Source organism: Sorghum bicolor, chromosome 5, assembly GCF_000003195.3.
Source record: "Sorghum bicolor cultivar BTx623 chromosome 5, Sorghum_bicolor_NCBIv3, whole genome shotgun sequence".
In the NCBI taxonomy this organism is placed as follows: Eukaryota; Viridiplantae; Streptophyta; class Magnoliopsida; order Poales; family Poaceae; genus Sorghum; species Sorghum bicolor.
In genome coordinates, this window is record NC_012874.2 from 29,772,185 (window position 1) to 29,788,492 (window position 16,308).

The following is a 16,308-nucleotide window of genomic DNA, read 5'->3' on the forward strand; positions in this document are numbered from 1 at the left end:
GTGACGGGTGCCCAAATCTCGCAAAAATGTTCTGAAGGCTTTATCAATGAAGTGCGACCCTCCATCACTTATCACCATTATTGGTGTCCCAAAACGAGGAAAGATGATCTCGTGAAACATCTTTCTTGCATGCTTGGCATCTGCTGCTCGACACGGTAATGCTTCTACCCATTTTGATACGTAGTCAACTCCTACAAGGATGTGCTCGCAGTCGCCTGATTTCTTTAATGGCCCCATAAAGTCAATTCCCCAGACGTCAAAAAATTCTACTTGGAGATTGAAGTGAAGTGGCATGGCGTTGTGCGCACTGATGTTGCCTTCTAGCTGGCACTAATGGCATCTGTGGACGAACTTCTTCGTGTCTTGGTACATTGTAGGCCAGTAGAAGCCGCACGTCTAGATTTTGAACTTGTGTGCGAAATACTCCATAGTGACCTCCGTATGGTGAAGTGTGACACTTCTCGATGATTTGTGCACCCTTTGAGGTGGGCACACATCTTCGTAGCAGTTCGTCAGCACAAACCCGGTATAGGTAGGGGTCGTCCCACAGGTGCCGTCGACTTTCATATTCAAGCTTCTTCTTTGATTCGCCTGGGGGTACGTACCCTGAATCCATAAAGTTAACAATATTTGCATTCCATGGGTTCGTGTAGTTGATCATCAGGAGCATGTCGTCGCGTAGGAAGTCGTTAATCTCCTGTTCCTGCATGTTAGTGACTTGCATACGCAAAAGATGATCTGCAACATTATTTTCTACTCCTTTCTTATCTTTTATCTCAATATCAAACTCTTGTAACAACAAGATCCATCGGAGTAGATGAGGTTTAGCATCCTTTTTGGTGAGCAAATATTTGAGAGCAGCATGATCCGTATAAACAATTATCTTTGCTCCCACCAAATAGGATCTAAACTTATCGATAGCAAAGACTATAGCGAGGAACTCTTTTTCAGTAATGGCGTAGTTAAGCTGAGGTCGTGTCAAAGACTTTCTACCGTTAGCGATCGCGTGATGCTTTTTGTCCTTGGTTTGGCCGAGGACCGCCCCAACAGCATAATCGCTGGCATCACACATGATCTCAAAGGGTAGCGACCAATCCGGAGGTTGGATAAAGGGCGCTGAGAGGAGTGCCTTCTTTATGGTTTCGAAAGCTCTTAAGCACTCATCTGTGAACTCAAAGGGAACATCTTTTGCTAAAACGGCTGTCAGCGGCCGAGTGATTCTTGAAAAATCTTTGATAAATCATCTATAAAACCCGGCGTGGCCTTGAAAGCTGCGAATTCCCTTGATGTTCACAGGGGGAGGTAGTTGTTCTATGACTTCTATTTTTGCTTTATCTACCTCGATTCCCCGTTCACACACTGTGTCCCAAACCAATGCCTTCTCGGACCATAAAGTGGCATTTTTCCCAATTAAGTACCAGGTCCTTCTCTTGGCATCTTTGAAAAACTTTGTCCAAATTTTCAAGCCAATGATCAAATGTTTTTCCATAGATCGAAAATTAGTCCATGAAAACTTCCATGATCTCCTCAATCATTTCTGAGAAAATGGACATCATGCATCTTTGGAATGAGGCGGGTGCATTGCACAACCCGAACGACATTCTTTTGTATGCATACGTTCCATATGGGCATGTGAACGTAGTTTTGCTTTGATCATCAAGATGGATGGGACTTTGGTGATAACCAGAATACCCATCGAGGAAATAGAAATAGGAGTGTTTCGCCAATCGTTCCAACATCTCATCGATGAAAGGCAATGGGAAATGATCCTTTTTCGTTGCTGCATTAAGTTTTCTGTAATCAATACACATTCTCCATCCCATGACGGTACGTTGAGGGATAAGCTCATTCTTAGCATTCTTGACTACCGTCATTCCTCCTTTTTCAGAACCACTTGGACGGGACTAACCCAGTCGCTATGTGGTATGGGATAAATAATCCTGGCGTGAAAAAGTTTGAGGACTTCCTTTTTCATGACTTCTCTCATCGCATTATTGAGCCTACGCTGTGGTTCACGTGTGGACGTGCTTGTAGGGTCAATAGGTATACGATGGGTACAGAGTGTTGGGCTAACCCCCTTGAGGTCTTGCAAGGAATACCCGAAGACCGACCTACGCTTTTCTAAAACATCAATGAGTCGAGAGGTTTCGTCATGAGAAAGCTTATCACTAATGATGACGGGCATGTTTTTGTCACCGTGAAGAAAAGCATATCTAAATCCTTCGGGTAGGGTTTTGAGCTCAACTGGAGGTGGAGTCGGCACTTCCTCCTTAGGAAGTTCGAGGATTTCTCCTGTGTCGTCCTCTTCTATAAAGAAGTTAGAGTCATATTCTAAGGACATCTCAGGAGTTTCGAATGGCAGTACAGACATAACCTCCTTGGGCATAGAAGAATAGGGAGGTTCTGCTATCAAGTTTCTAGCTCGAGAGAATGGGATCGAAAATTTATTCCTCCCTATCTTTAATCTAATTTGCCTGTGTTGGAGGCATAGTAAAAGAATGTCTCCAGGGGGTGCCCGATCAGTACATCGAAGCCTATGTCGTCAAAGTTATGAAAATCTAGAGTCAAGACGACATCTTCGTGCTAAATGATCACGTTGTAAACCACTCCTTGTCCATTTTTAATGGACCCTAGTCCATCTCTAGAAGACAAGTTGGTAGGAGCTAAAGTCTTATCACCAAGATGGGTGAGTGCAAAGCCTGAGGAGACTATGTTTGCTCCTACCGTGGGATTATACAACGTCTCTACCCAATCATCCTGGATCTTGCAGTGCATGGTTCGTGAAGGTGAGCAAATCTGAATTACTTCAGACGAAGACTCTCTTTCATTCATCCATTCATTGCTCATGATCGCTGTCAACTCCTTAATAGATTCTTTAAGTGAATCACGATCAGGTTCTGGAGTGACACGGACATGATTGATCTTCTTTTTATTATACTTCGAATAATTACCGAAGTCGTCAATGAAATCGTCATCGAAGCATTTAAGGGCATAGGGTAGAGGGTTCTCTCTTAGCTCATGTGGTTCAGGTGAGGATGTCTCAGGTTGTGCATTTGTTTCGGCATCATCCGAAGAGACTTCCTCACAACACGGCTGTAGTTCTACGCGGAGGGGTTCTAAGGGGGGAGTATTCTCTAGAATGCGATCTAGCAGAGCTTCTCCCTCCTGTGTAGTTTTGTGTGTGAATGATCCTCCCATGGACATGTCAAGCATTAGGGCAGATTCCTTGTTAAGCCCTAACCAAAAGTGTTGTAATAGCACATGGTTGGGGATAGACAAGTCTGGGCCAGATTTGGTCAAAGTTGTGAATCTGTCCCAAGCTGCTCCTAGGGATTCCTTCTGTTCTTGACGGAAGTTGAGAATCTCTTGATGTAGGGCAGCAATACGAGATAAGGGGTAGAATGCTAGGTAGAAATTGTTTCACAATTCTTCCCAATCGCCAGCTACCTTCCCTACGTTCTGGGCGTACCATTGCCTCGCCCTCTCATTAAGAGAGAAGGGAAACAATTTCCACTGCATTGTCTCGGGTGACATGCCAGCAATGGTGAGGCATGCAGAGAGCTGTTCAAATTCCCTCAAGTGGTGATATGGGATTTCGTAATCTAAGCCTGAGAAGGATTGTTCCTGAACCATGGCTATAAAAGCCGGCCGGAGTTCGTAACTCAAAGCTGTGATGGGCTTCACGGATTGTGGAGGTGTGGCAAACTCGGCCTTGGGAGCAGACATATCCGAGATGTTTGGTTTCTCCATCGGAACAAAGTAAGAAAAGAAAGGTAAAAACAAAAGATACACAGGCAACTAGGTTCAGAGACTAAGACGACAACTGTTCGTTGGCAACGGTGCTAGAAATGCTTGTTGGCGCTTCTTACTGACAGCAGAGAAATCCGCAAGTGCACGGAAGTACCGTTGTAGCACTTCACCCAGAAGTATTCACGATATCGTATTTATCCATAGGGAACGACAAAATGTCACTTAGACTCTAAACTAATGACCCTAGAAGATAGAAGGGAGGAGAACACGGCTGAGAGGATATACTAATGTGATGAACCACTAAGTGGAAAGACCTTCCCACTACTTGCTTGCTTTAGGCCCACTGAGAGTCCTTGGTAACTAGGCAATCCCAGTATCAGCACTACGCAACGATTGATCGTGGGGGATTACTACGGATGCCAGATGTTGTCACTAAGTGTGGGGGAGTTTGTTGGCGTTTCTTAAAATACACTTTTCATACCGCCAACTTGCATACAAACTCTATAAAATATCACCAAACATTAGAAATAGGGCTTTTTATGCTAACCAAATTCCACAGTTTTGGTGAACACATGTGTATGCAGGACACTAGGGTTTGAGCCGCCAAAATCAAAGAATTGAAGGCACATTTAATTCAAATACAGAAGTGCATCGAAATGCAATTGGATTCAAACTCATAAGGCCGAGGAGCATCGTCTCGGCTTTGGGCCTGGGCCAACGGAGCTAGCCAGGGGGCGGCCGCCCCCTAGGGTCAGCCGACCCTGGCCTGGCCCAGCTCCCCACCGCCTTTTGCAGAGGTGGTGCATGCGAAGCCCTAGCGCGGTTCCTGGCTGCATTTTGCAGTTTACCCCCTCCCAAACCGACCTTCCACACCTATGTAAGGAGGGGGAGAGGGCCTCTCATTCATCATCATTCAATCCATTCAAGCTTCAAGTCCACAAGAATAAAGAGAGATACAAGAATAGTAGTAGAGAGGCGGAGCTTCCACTCATATCCTTAGCCTCTAGTTATGAATAGAATAGGAGAGTGAGTTAGAGTGTAGAGTAAGAGAAGTAGCAAGCACCCGGTCCGTTCCCCTAGTTGCACTGGGCGGAAGGGCCGAAGTGCTGCCCGCTTCCCGAGCTGTACCTCTACAACCTGGAATACCATATTGGGGTAAGAAAAGGTTGTATTCTTCTTTTGTTCTAAGAAGTTATTGAGTAATCGTTATCATGTTCTTATAATCTTGCGGGTTCGTTGTTTATCTCTCGGTAGATACTCTAGTAGAGGGACTCTTGCTGGCTGGCGGGAGGACCTGCGCAACGCAAGAGTAGTAGCTAATAATGTAGACGCGGTGTCTAGGTTAGAGGTTACCCTCGTTTGCCTCGTATCCCATGGTTGAGGGGTCGGCAGCAGGTGGTGACAGCCCTATTTGTCCTTAGTTTCCCCCACGTCCGGATACGGCGTAGAGCTACACGCCGGTATTACCTGGCAGACTAGGTACGCTCCGGTGCATGAAGTAAGATTAGAAAAGCACGTTGCCTTGCACAAAACTTCTACCATTAGGAGAACCACACTACCCAAGTCATCCCTCTCCCTTTACTCTAGGGTACACTTAGTTTAAGTCTCAAAACACCTCCGTTCCCTGTGAAATCTCGATACCCTGAATACCACCGGGTGAAGTGCTACAACGGTACTTCCGTGCGCTTGCGGATAATTGGCTGCATCGCTAAGAAATACCAACAAGCATTTCTGGCGCCGTTGCCGGGGAACGGTTGTCGTTTTTGAGTCAAACCTAGTTGCCCGTGTATCATCTCCCATTTTTATCTATAAAAAAATATATATAAAAATTATAAAAAAGTACTATGGAGCCAAACACACTTTACCAACTCCCTGCTCCTAAGGGCGAGCTCGTAGAACCACCACAACCGTCAAAGCCAATCACAGCTTCAAGTTATGAGCTCCGTCCTGGCTTTATAGCCATGGTTTGGGAACAAACCATCTCAGGCCTAGATTATGAAAATCCATATCATCATTTAAGGGAGTTGAGCAACTCTGTGCATGCCTGACAATTTTGGGTATGTCGCAAGAAACCCTTAGGTGGAAATTGTTTCCCTTTTCTCTTGAAGAGAAGGCGAAACAATGGTACGCCCGTAACGTAGGAAAGGTGAAAGGAGATTGGGAAGAATTGAGGAACAGATTCTGTCTCACGTTCTTCCCTATATCTCGTGTCGCTGCCCTACGACAAGAGATTCTCAGCTTCCAACAACAAGAGAAGGAAACCATAGGTGCAGCCTGGGATAGATTTTTAATTCTTACCCGTTCTGGCCCAGACTTGTCAATCCCTAGCCACGTGTTGTTACAACATTTCTAGCTAGGGCTACACAAGGAGTCTGCCCTACAATTAGACATAGCTGTCGGAGGGTCGTTTAACCACAAGACCACGACAGAAGGAGAAGCCTTACTAGACCTCAATCTAGAGAACACTCCTCCGCTAGAACCCCTCCGCGTAGAGCCCGAACCTGAAATAGAGGAAGTCTCAATAGCCTCCACTATCAATACACCTATAGAGACATCTCCTACCATATCGGGACCCCCGAAGGAAGATTTTCAACCTTCAGATCTCCCGTTCTTCGAGGATGATCTTTATAAAGATTTCGGAAACACCTCGAAGTACTCATGTCAAAGAAAGCCGCAAGTTGCCACTGCTAATGATCAGCTAGATGAGGATTTTATAAAACATTCAATTAGTGAACTCTCAGCTATCATGAGTCAGGAATAGACCAAAGAAACAAAGTTATCTTCTGATCCACTTCAGATTAATACTCCATCTTCGTCCATTCAGTGCAAAATTCGGCGTAGCTGGCAAGAAGCATTGTATAATCCACTTGTCGGGGCCAATTTAATGTCAAAATCTTTTATGCTCACCCATCTAGGGTCTGAACCACTGGCCCCGATAGAAAAAACTCTCAGGGTAGCCCCGCGTACGGAATTGAAAAGTTGTGGGATTCTCCACCAAACCCATGTACGACTTGATAACATCAGAACAAGTCTTGACTTTTATGTCTTTGACATTAAAAGTTTTGACATCCTTATAGGCCACCCTATAGAGCTTTTAACCCATGAACTGCCAGCTACAGGGGCAATGAACGTAAAATTGGGAAGAGACACTATTTCCATTCCAACCACTCGAGCTAAAAACTCAGTGACCGACTCTCGACCCGACCTACCTTTGCCCAAGGAGGTGATGGCCGTTTCACCTTTTTAAACACCCAAATCGTCCTTAGATAAAGACGCCGAAAGCTTCATTCGAGAAGAGGACGAGCTAGGAGAAACCATAGAACTCCCCAAGGATGAAACGCCACCAAAACCTCCAGTTGAGCTTAAACCCTTGCCCGCTGGGCTGCGTTATGCCTTTCTAAACGGCAACAAAGAAACTCCCGTAATTATTAGTGATAAGCAATCTGATGAGGAGTCGAACAAACACATTGCTGTCTTAGAAAAACATAGCACAACCTTTGGGTATTCCTTGCAAGACCTCAAGGGAATAAGCCCAACACTCTGCACACATCGCATACCTACAGACCCTAAGCTTACACCTTCTCGTGAACCCCAACGTAGGTTGAACAACGCGATGCGTGAAGTCGTGAAATAGGAAGTTCTCAAACTTTTTCACGCCGGGATTATTTATCCCATACCACACAGTGACTGGGTCAGTCCCGTCCAAGTGGTTCTAAAGAAGGGAGGCATGACGGTCGTTAAAAACGATAAAGATGAGTTAATCCCCCAACGACCACAGACAGGGTGGAGAATGTGTATCGATTATCGAAAACTTAACAAGGCAACAAAGAAAGTTCATTTCCCACCGCCCTTCATTGACGAAATGTTAGAGCATCTGGCGAAACATTCTTTCTTTTGTTTCCTTGACGGGTATTCGGGTTATCATCAAATCCCTATCCACCCCGATGATCAAAGCAAAACCACGTTCACATGCCCATATGGAACGTTTGCTTATAGACGCATGTCCTTCAGACTATACAATGCACCCGCCTCCTTTCAAATGTGCATGATGTCTATCTTTTCTGACATGATCGAGGAAATTATTGAAGTTTTCATGGACGATTTTTCAGTCTATCAAAAAACTTTTGATCATTGTCTAGAAAACTTAGACAAAGTGTTGCAAAGATGCCGTGATAAAGACCTGGTACTTAATTGGGAAAAGTGTCATTTCATGGTCAGAGAAGGCATCGTTCTCGGACACCTAGTTTCCGAGAGGGGAATCGAGGTAGACAAGGCCAAAATTGAAGTAATAGAGGGTCTACCTCCTCCAGTGAACGTAAAGGGGATCCGAAGTTTCTTAGGCCACGCGGGTTTCTATAGAAGGTTTATAAAAAACTTTTCACAAATTGCAAGGCCTCTTACAAATCTTTTAGCCAAAGAAACACCCTTTGAGTTCACCGATGAGTGTCTCACTGCCTTTCATACTTTAAAGAAGGCAGTCATCTTAGCACCAATCATCCAACCCCCGGATTGGTCGCTACCATTTGAGATAATGTGTGATGCTAGTGACTTTGCTGTCGGGGCAGTCTTAGGTCAAACAAAAGATAAACAGCATCATGCAATTGCTTATGCTAGCAAAACTATGACAGGAGCTCGGTTAAATTATGCTACCACACAAAAAGAGCTCATTGCCGTAGTTTTCGCTATTGATAAATTCAGATCTTACTTAGTGGGAGCAAAAATAATTGTTTATACTAATCATGCTGCTCTAAAATACGTGCTCACTAAGAGAGATGCAAAACCTCGCCTCATAAGATGGATCTTGCTGTTACAAGAATTTGATTTAGAAATAAAAGATAAAAAGGGTATAGAAAATACTGTGGCAGACCATCTTTCGCGTATGCAAGTCCCTAACATGCAGGAACTACCCACTAATGACTTCATGTGCGACGACATGCTGTTAAGAGTGACTGACCTGAACCCGTGGTACGCCACCATCGTCAACTACATGGTCACGGGTTACGTACCACCAGGCGAAAGAAGGAAGAAGCTGCAAGTTGAGAGCCGCCGACACCTTTGGGACGACCCATACTTGTATCGGGTCTGTTCCGACGGGCTTTTGAGGAGGTATGTACCAGCAACCGAAGGAGAGAAAATCATCGAACAATGCCACTCTGTACCACTATGGAGCCTTCCGCACTCAAGCCAAAATCAGGCAGTGCGGATTCTTCTGGCCGATGATGTATGAGGACTCGAAGGACTTCATCCAAAGATACCGGATATGTCAGTTTCAAGGCAACATCACTGCTCACAATGAAATGCCCCTCCATTACAACCTACCGGTCGAAGTATTTGATGTATGGGGCATTAACTTCATGGGTCCATTCCAGAAGTCCCAAGATTGCGAGTATATCCTGGTTGCTGTGGACTATGTGTCCAAGTGGGTAGAAGCTCTACCATGCCGAGGTGCTGATGCAAAGCACGCACGGAAGATGTTTCATGAAGTGATCTTTCCTCGGTTCGGAACACCCAGGATGGTTGTGAGTGATGGAGGATCACACTTCATTGACAGAACATTCAGAAACTTCCTGTGTGAGCTTGGAGCAAAGCACAACATAGCTACCCTGTACCACCCTCAAACAAGCGGTCAAGCGGAAACCTCAAACAAGCAAATCAAGAACATCCTGCAGAAAACAGTCAACGAAATGGGGAAGGGTTGGAAGAGCAAGTTACCAGATGCCCTCTGGGCATATCGGACGGCCTATAAAACCCCCATAGGCATGTCACCATTCCAGATGGTATATGGCAAAGCATGCCATCTCCCGGTTGAGCTCGAGCACCGAGCTTACTGGGTGATCAAGAACTGGAATATGGACTTCAAGCTAGCTGGCAGGAACCGACAGAAACAGATAGCTGAGCTTGAAGAATGGCGAGAAAAAGCTTACCACAGTGCCAAGATATAGAAGGAAAGAACAAATAAATGGCACGATCACCGAATCAAACCCAAGAAGTTTAGAAAAGGCGACCGCGTTCTACTCTTCAACTCCAAGGTACGACTTTTCGGTAAAGGAAAACTTCGGAGTAAGTGGAAAGGACCATACACCGTCAACGAGACCTCCGAGCATGGTGCAATCACCATAGCAGATGACGAAGGTAATATCACTAAGGTAAATGGTCAACGCTTAAAAGTTTTCCTGGAACCCAATTTTGAAAAGGAAATTGAAACAATACATTTGATTAATTGGGTTTAAATTGTAAAAATAATAATAATAATATAAATAAAATATTTCAATTAATTTTGCTTAGTTTTGAATTACCAAAAATAAAAATATGATTTCTAAAAAGGATCTTTAGTTTTTAGCTTTTACCTTTCAATAAATCCCTTGTTTCTCTAAAAAAATATCTAGGAAGCGTAGCAAAACGCAGGCAGATTCAAAATTTGAAAAGTGGGATGAGCGCGCACGCCAAAATTCAGGGCCAACGGACGTGCCCAGGGGTCGGCTGCCCCTAGGGGTCGGCCGCCCCTGGCCTGACACGTATGCGGCCCAATCTTTTCCAGCGTCTATCTCTTCGTCATCCCTATCCTTATCTGCATGCAAATTCAAATTTGCCGCTCGTGATCTCACCAGGGAGGGCCTTCTTCCTATTTAAACACCCCCTAACCCCTCTCTAAGCCATAGCCATTAGTGCTTTCCAAGTTTACATCTTCACAAACCACCTCTATCAAGAGTAGCGCTTAGGGAATGGGCAGCCACGCGCTAGCGCTGTTCGTGGAGTCAGGAGGATCCTTCGACGCCGAAGGAGAATTCTCCGAGGCGAACATGAGGGAGGTGTTCGGTGTGGAAGAAGGAGAGATGCTGACGTACCCTCTTGCCATCATGCCCCCGTCAAGTATCACGAGCGAAGGAACGAGCCTGCGTTCCACGGCTCGCACGAAGGTGGCGGCGCACAAGACGGCGGCACCGAGGAAGACGGCGCGCGACGATGCGCCACCGACGACGGCGAACAAGAAGAAGGCGCCTGTAGATCCATATGTTGTAACGCCTTCGGGCAGTTTAGACTCTAGGTTCTTGTCTTCGGGATCCACTGCGCGCTCCGACCCGTCCTACACCATGGTGGGAATTAAAAAACCCGGTGGAGGATGCGGGAAGGGCCTCATGCTTAAGCCGCCGCTCGCGCCACCCGCACCTGCGCCCGCGCCTAAGACAGCCGCGACCACCTCGTCCGCTCCCTTGCGCATCAAACGCGCAAACCCCACTACAGGGGGGCGATCAAACCGGCTGCCAAGTGACTCTAATCTGCCTTCTGCTGCCCCTCGCGTCCCAAAACGCAAGCGTGAAAATCCCATCCTTAGGGGGCAGCCACACGGATTTCTTAGCGATTCAGATAATGAGTCGAAGCGGGAAAGCGCGCGCACTATCGCCGCGCTTAGGACTTCTGTGCAGTCACTACGTGGTGTAGTGGAAGAGCTTAAAGGCGAACTAGCTAACACCCGCCTGAAACATATAGAGCTTAAGGATGACTTAGCTGCTGTACAATTCGGTCTAACCAACCGGCTTGTCAAGGTGGCTCGGGCTGCGGGTGTAGAGCATGTTCTAGACACAAACCACATCTAGTTTAATTTTGCTTAGTCGAGTAATTTATTTTCCCTTTTATTCAGATTTCTTTCATTTACTTTGTAATCAATGTCTCGGCTTATATTGAATAATAAAGAAGTCCTTTGTTCGAATTATTTTGTCTCCACTTGTTTTTGTATTATTTTTGTCTACTTGAGAAAAATTAAAGAACAGGTAAAAAAACAAGTGTGGGGGAGGAATCGCCATCAAGGTAATCTTACATAGAAAAAAATTCAGAATTATTTTTATTCCTCCTATGACAATTTAAATCTGATTTATATGATAAAAAGATAAAAAAATAAATGAATACTCCATTTCCTTTCTGGCTTTGAAATTAAACATGCATACTCTTTATTCCTCGCCAAAAGCCTACCATTTATGAGCAACTTTTTATAAGGACCCCATTGCTTCTAAGTAATTGAGATTTGTGATATAGTAGGATGATTTGAAACTTGCTCACTTATGCAATGAACTTGGGGATTTATTTCATAAAATTAAAATTGCAAAAAGTCTGCTCTTCAATGATAGATAATTACCTACCAAGGCCAAATATATTACTCTTGATAAAAATTCTACAAATAGCTGCTTATTTGTTTTGAGTTGTGTCAAGTCTTGTTGACCCTTGTTAAGAGATTTATCATGCTCTCAAGATCAAGATCACGTACACTCCAGCTACATATATATGCCGCTTTTACACTAGGAGTGCGCAAAAACATGCCTTACATATCCACCATACAAACACTCCATGTTTTAAAGAATGATCTCTCTAGTGCATCTTAGATAAAGACATGGGCTATGCAAAAATATATATATAAAAAAAAGAGAAGAAAAAAAAATGGGCAAGTGCCCGCCGTAGAATTAGGGGTATAAAAATACACAGCTAAAAAAATATAAGACACATGAAGGTCCTAAGTATACAAAAAAAAAGATGAGCACATGAAGGCTCACAAGAAAATAAAAGAGTTATGATAGCCATGTCAAGAAATACTTGATGAGATCAAATCAACCAACGGAGTTGTTTATACCATATACCACACACTTGCACATCTTGATCTAAGGGTATGACACTTCTCTTCTTGACTCGACAATACATACAAGGTAAGTATGGATTCTCCTTGGTCCATACCCAAAACTCCAAATACAGCTTATAGAGGTACGACAAATCAAGAGGTACTTTTACCTTGGTAAGGAACCAGAAACATTCTCGAGTGATTTGAGAGTATCATCTGAAGAGCAAGACTATTTTTATTCAAAAAGGTAAAAACCCAAGTTTTGAGCAAAGTTGAGTAAGAAGATTTGAATCCTAACTGTTCCATTTTTCAATTACTCAAGATGTTTTGGTAGACACTCTGAATGCTCATAAGTTCAGGTGAGGCTTGGAATAGTTTGTATGCAGGTTCATTATCAGGAGAAGTGGAACCATCTTAGCCCAAAAACATAAGCTTTACTCGAGGACGAGCAAAGGGCTAAGTGTGGGGGAGTTTGTTGGCGTTTCTTAAAATACACTTTTCATACCGCCAACATGCATACAAACTCTATAAAATATCACCAAACATTAGAAATAGGGCTTTTATGCTAACCAAATTCCACAGTTTTGGTGAACACATGTGTATGCAGGACACTAGGGTTTGAGCCACCAAAATCAAAGAATTGAAGGCACATTTAATTCAAATACAGAAGTGCATCGAAATGCAATTGGATTCAAACTCAGAAGGCCGAGGAGCATTGTCTGGGCTTTGGGCATGGGCCAACAGAGCCAGCCAGGGGGCGGCCGCCCCCAAGGGTGGGCCGACCCCGGCCTGGCCCAGCTCCCCACCGCCTTTTGCAAAGGCGGTGCATGCGAACCCCTAGCACGGTTCCCGGCTGCATTTTGCAGTTTACCCCCTCCCAAACCGACGTTCCACACCTATATAAGGAGGGGGAGAGGGCCTCTCATTCATCATCATTCAATCCATTCAAGCTTCAAGTCCACAAGAATAAATTGAGATACAAGAGTAGTAGTAGAGAGGCGGAGCTTCCACTCATATCCTTAGCCTCTAGTTAGGAATAGAATAGGAGAGTGAGAGTGTAGAGTAAGAGAAGTAGCAAGCACCCGGTCCGTTCCCCTAGTTGCAATGGGCGGAAGGGCCGAAGTGCTGCCTGCTTCCCGAGCTGTACCTCTACAACCTGGAATACCATATTGGGGTAAGAAAAGGTTGTATTCTTCTTTTGTTCTAAGAAGTTATTGAGTAATCGTTATCGCGTTCTTATAATCTTGCAGGTTCGTTGGCTATCTCTTGGTAGATACTCTAGTAGAGGGACTCTTGGTGGCTGGCGGGAGGACCTGCGCAACGCTAGAGTAGTAGCTAATAACGTAGACGTGGTGTCTAGGTTAGAGGTTACCCTCGTTTGCCTCGTATCCCACGGTTGAGGGGTCGGCAGCAGGTGGTGACAGCCCTGTTTGTCCTTAGTTTCCCCCACGTCCGGATACGGCGTACAGCTACATGCCGGTATTACCTGGCAGACCAGGTACGCTCCGGTGCCCGAAGTAAGATTAGAAAAGCACGTTGCCTTGCACAAAACTTCTACCATTAGGAGAACCTCACTACCTAAGTCATCCCTCTCACTTTACTCTAGGGTACACTTAGTTTAAGTCTCAAAACACCTCCGTTCCCTGTGAAATCTCGATACCCTGAATACCACCGGGTGAAGTGCTACAACGGTACTTCCTTGCGCTTGCGGATAATTGGCTGCATCGCTAAGAAATACCAACAGGAGTCCTCTTACTAGAGCACCTGTTCTAAGAACGAGCGACGATCCCACAAGCAAATAGCTTTATGAAAGTAATTTATTTAATGAATCAAAACTGAAATGTAACACAAAACTCTTACTTCAAGTAGTAAGAACGAATGTAGAGGTTAAAGAAGGAGCGAGAGCCGACAGGTCCGGCACTTCGTCCACCCTTGAGTAGAACTTGCTTCGACCTCGCTTCTACACTTCAACTCTTGCCTCTCTCTCTAGCCTAAGTCAAGAATAGCTGGAGCTAAACTAATGGAAAAATAAAGCACCACTCCTTCTTCTATTGTCTTTTACCTTGATACGGGGAAATCTAAATTTGGTAGTAGGTGAAACAGTCCTATGCATGCCGCCATGCAACCGCGGGGACCAAGTTGCCACCACGGGGGGTGCGCCCACACCACTAGTGGGCCCCCATGGCCACCGCCTTCGTGTGGTCGGTTCATCTCTGGGCCCTGATCCTTCCTATGGTTACGGATGGATCCAGTTCGGTGTTTTGGTGGGCTTTTCCATTTAATCTTGATTTGAGCATTTTCTGAAAATGCTTTCTTGAAGTGCGCTTTCTCATGTCTTTTGCGTCTTTCCACGTGTCATACCTGAAGTTGATATTTACAACAAAGCTTGTGGAATGGTTAGATAAAAGCCCTATCATCTATTTATTTTATTTATAAAAATTATGTTTATAATTATAAGATAAGAACTGCCAACAGGCACTACGGTCAACACCACCATAAGACTCTGCCCGATCTCAATTTCATTCCCACACTTGGTTGCTTTTCACCATAGCAATGACAGCTAACATTCAGGTATTCACCTATATCTCGTAGGTGACAGGAAATCACCTGACTTCTACCGTACTAAGCAAGCTAAGCATAGACTCCGAGCCTACCTACATAGGACAAGGTTGACAAATAGGTGGTGGTATCAAGGAGTAAATATGCATCAACGGTATCAAGTAACTCCTATCACTTAATGCAACATAATAAAAACAACCATAATATAACAAATTAAGTTAGCAAGAATAGGGAGACATAGAATGCTACGGGGCTTGCCTCTCTCGAAGGTGCTAGGCTTGTGGTCTGGGCACTCCTACAGTTCTCCTTCCCGCTCGGGTCATTCCGGAAGTCCCTGCTCCTGTGTCTCCTCTAGTTCCTCAGGTCCGACCTTATTCTCGTGCGAGCCTATATGATGCATGTGTGCTCGTGAGTGGAGTGCAAGATGCCCGAGGTGCAATGCTTATGTAAGATACTACAAGATGATCGTGACATGGTGCATAGATAAGTACATACAAACCCCATCTCCGGTGGAGATGAGTTCTAAAGGATGAAACCACAAATTACTCTACAAGGTAGTCAACATCATCCAAGAATATGTAACCAAAGTAAAGCATCTATTGCATTCTCTTCTACAAGTTATCATTAACCAGCCAGTTATCATAGTGCTTCAAAGATACACCAAACACCATTTATTCTATTCATCTTATGCATAACAAGGTTTTATTTATTTAATTATTATTAGGCCTACAACAGTAGCATATACTTCTAATCTTTAATAAATTCTACAAAAATTATAGTAGGTCACTGGTTATTTACAAAGTCTACCACCAATTGTTCACAATAATTGGACAGGCAATCTGAACCACACAAAAATCACAAGTTGAACGTCATAATTAAGTGTAAATACCCTACTAGTGAAAAAGTGTCAAACAACAGATTTCATATTTTCATAAATTACTTACTAACATGAGAAATATCCACAAAAATTTCAAAATTAATTGCATGACCCAATTATTTATTAAAAATCATAAACCATTGTCATGCAATCATTTAAATCATCATAAATTAATTTATACAGCAAATATTGTGTCACATATTTTTCCCAGAGACTACACATCCATGCAAAGCTAATAAAACAAGAACCATATTTTTCTGAGTCATACTCTATTTGTTATGCATTTTCCAAATATCAGCAAAACATGGAATAATTACATTTACACAGAAAAAGTTAGTCAAACATGACATGCAAAGACACTAGGTTGCAGATCTTGATGGAACACATCAAACTTTATTTTATCATTTTCGGAGCTGTGGATCTCAGGATATGGATTAAAGACAATTTAAACAAAATTTTGGAAAACATTTATAAAACAGATTCGACTCAAAACGCTAGGTGCACCCAAACTCCATCC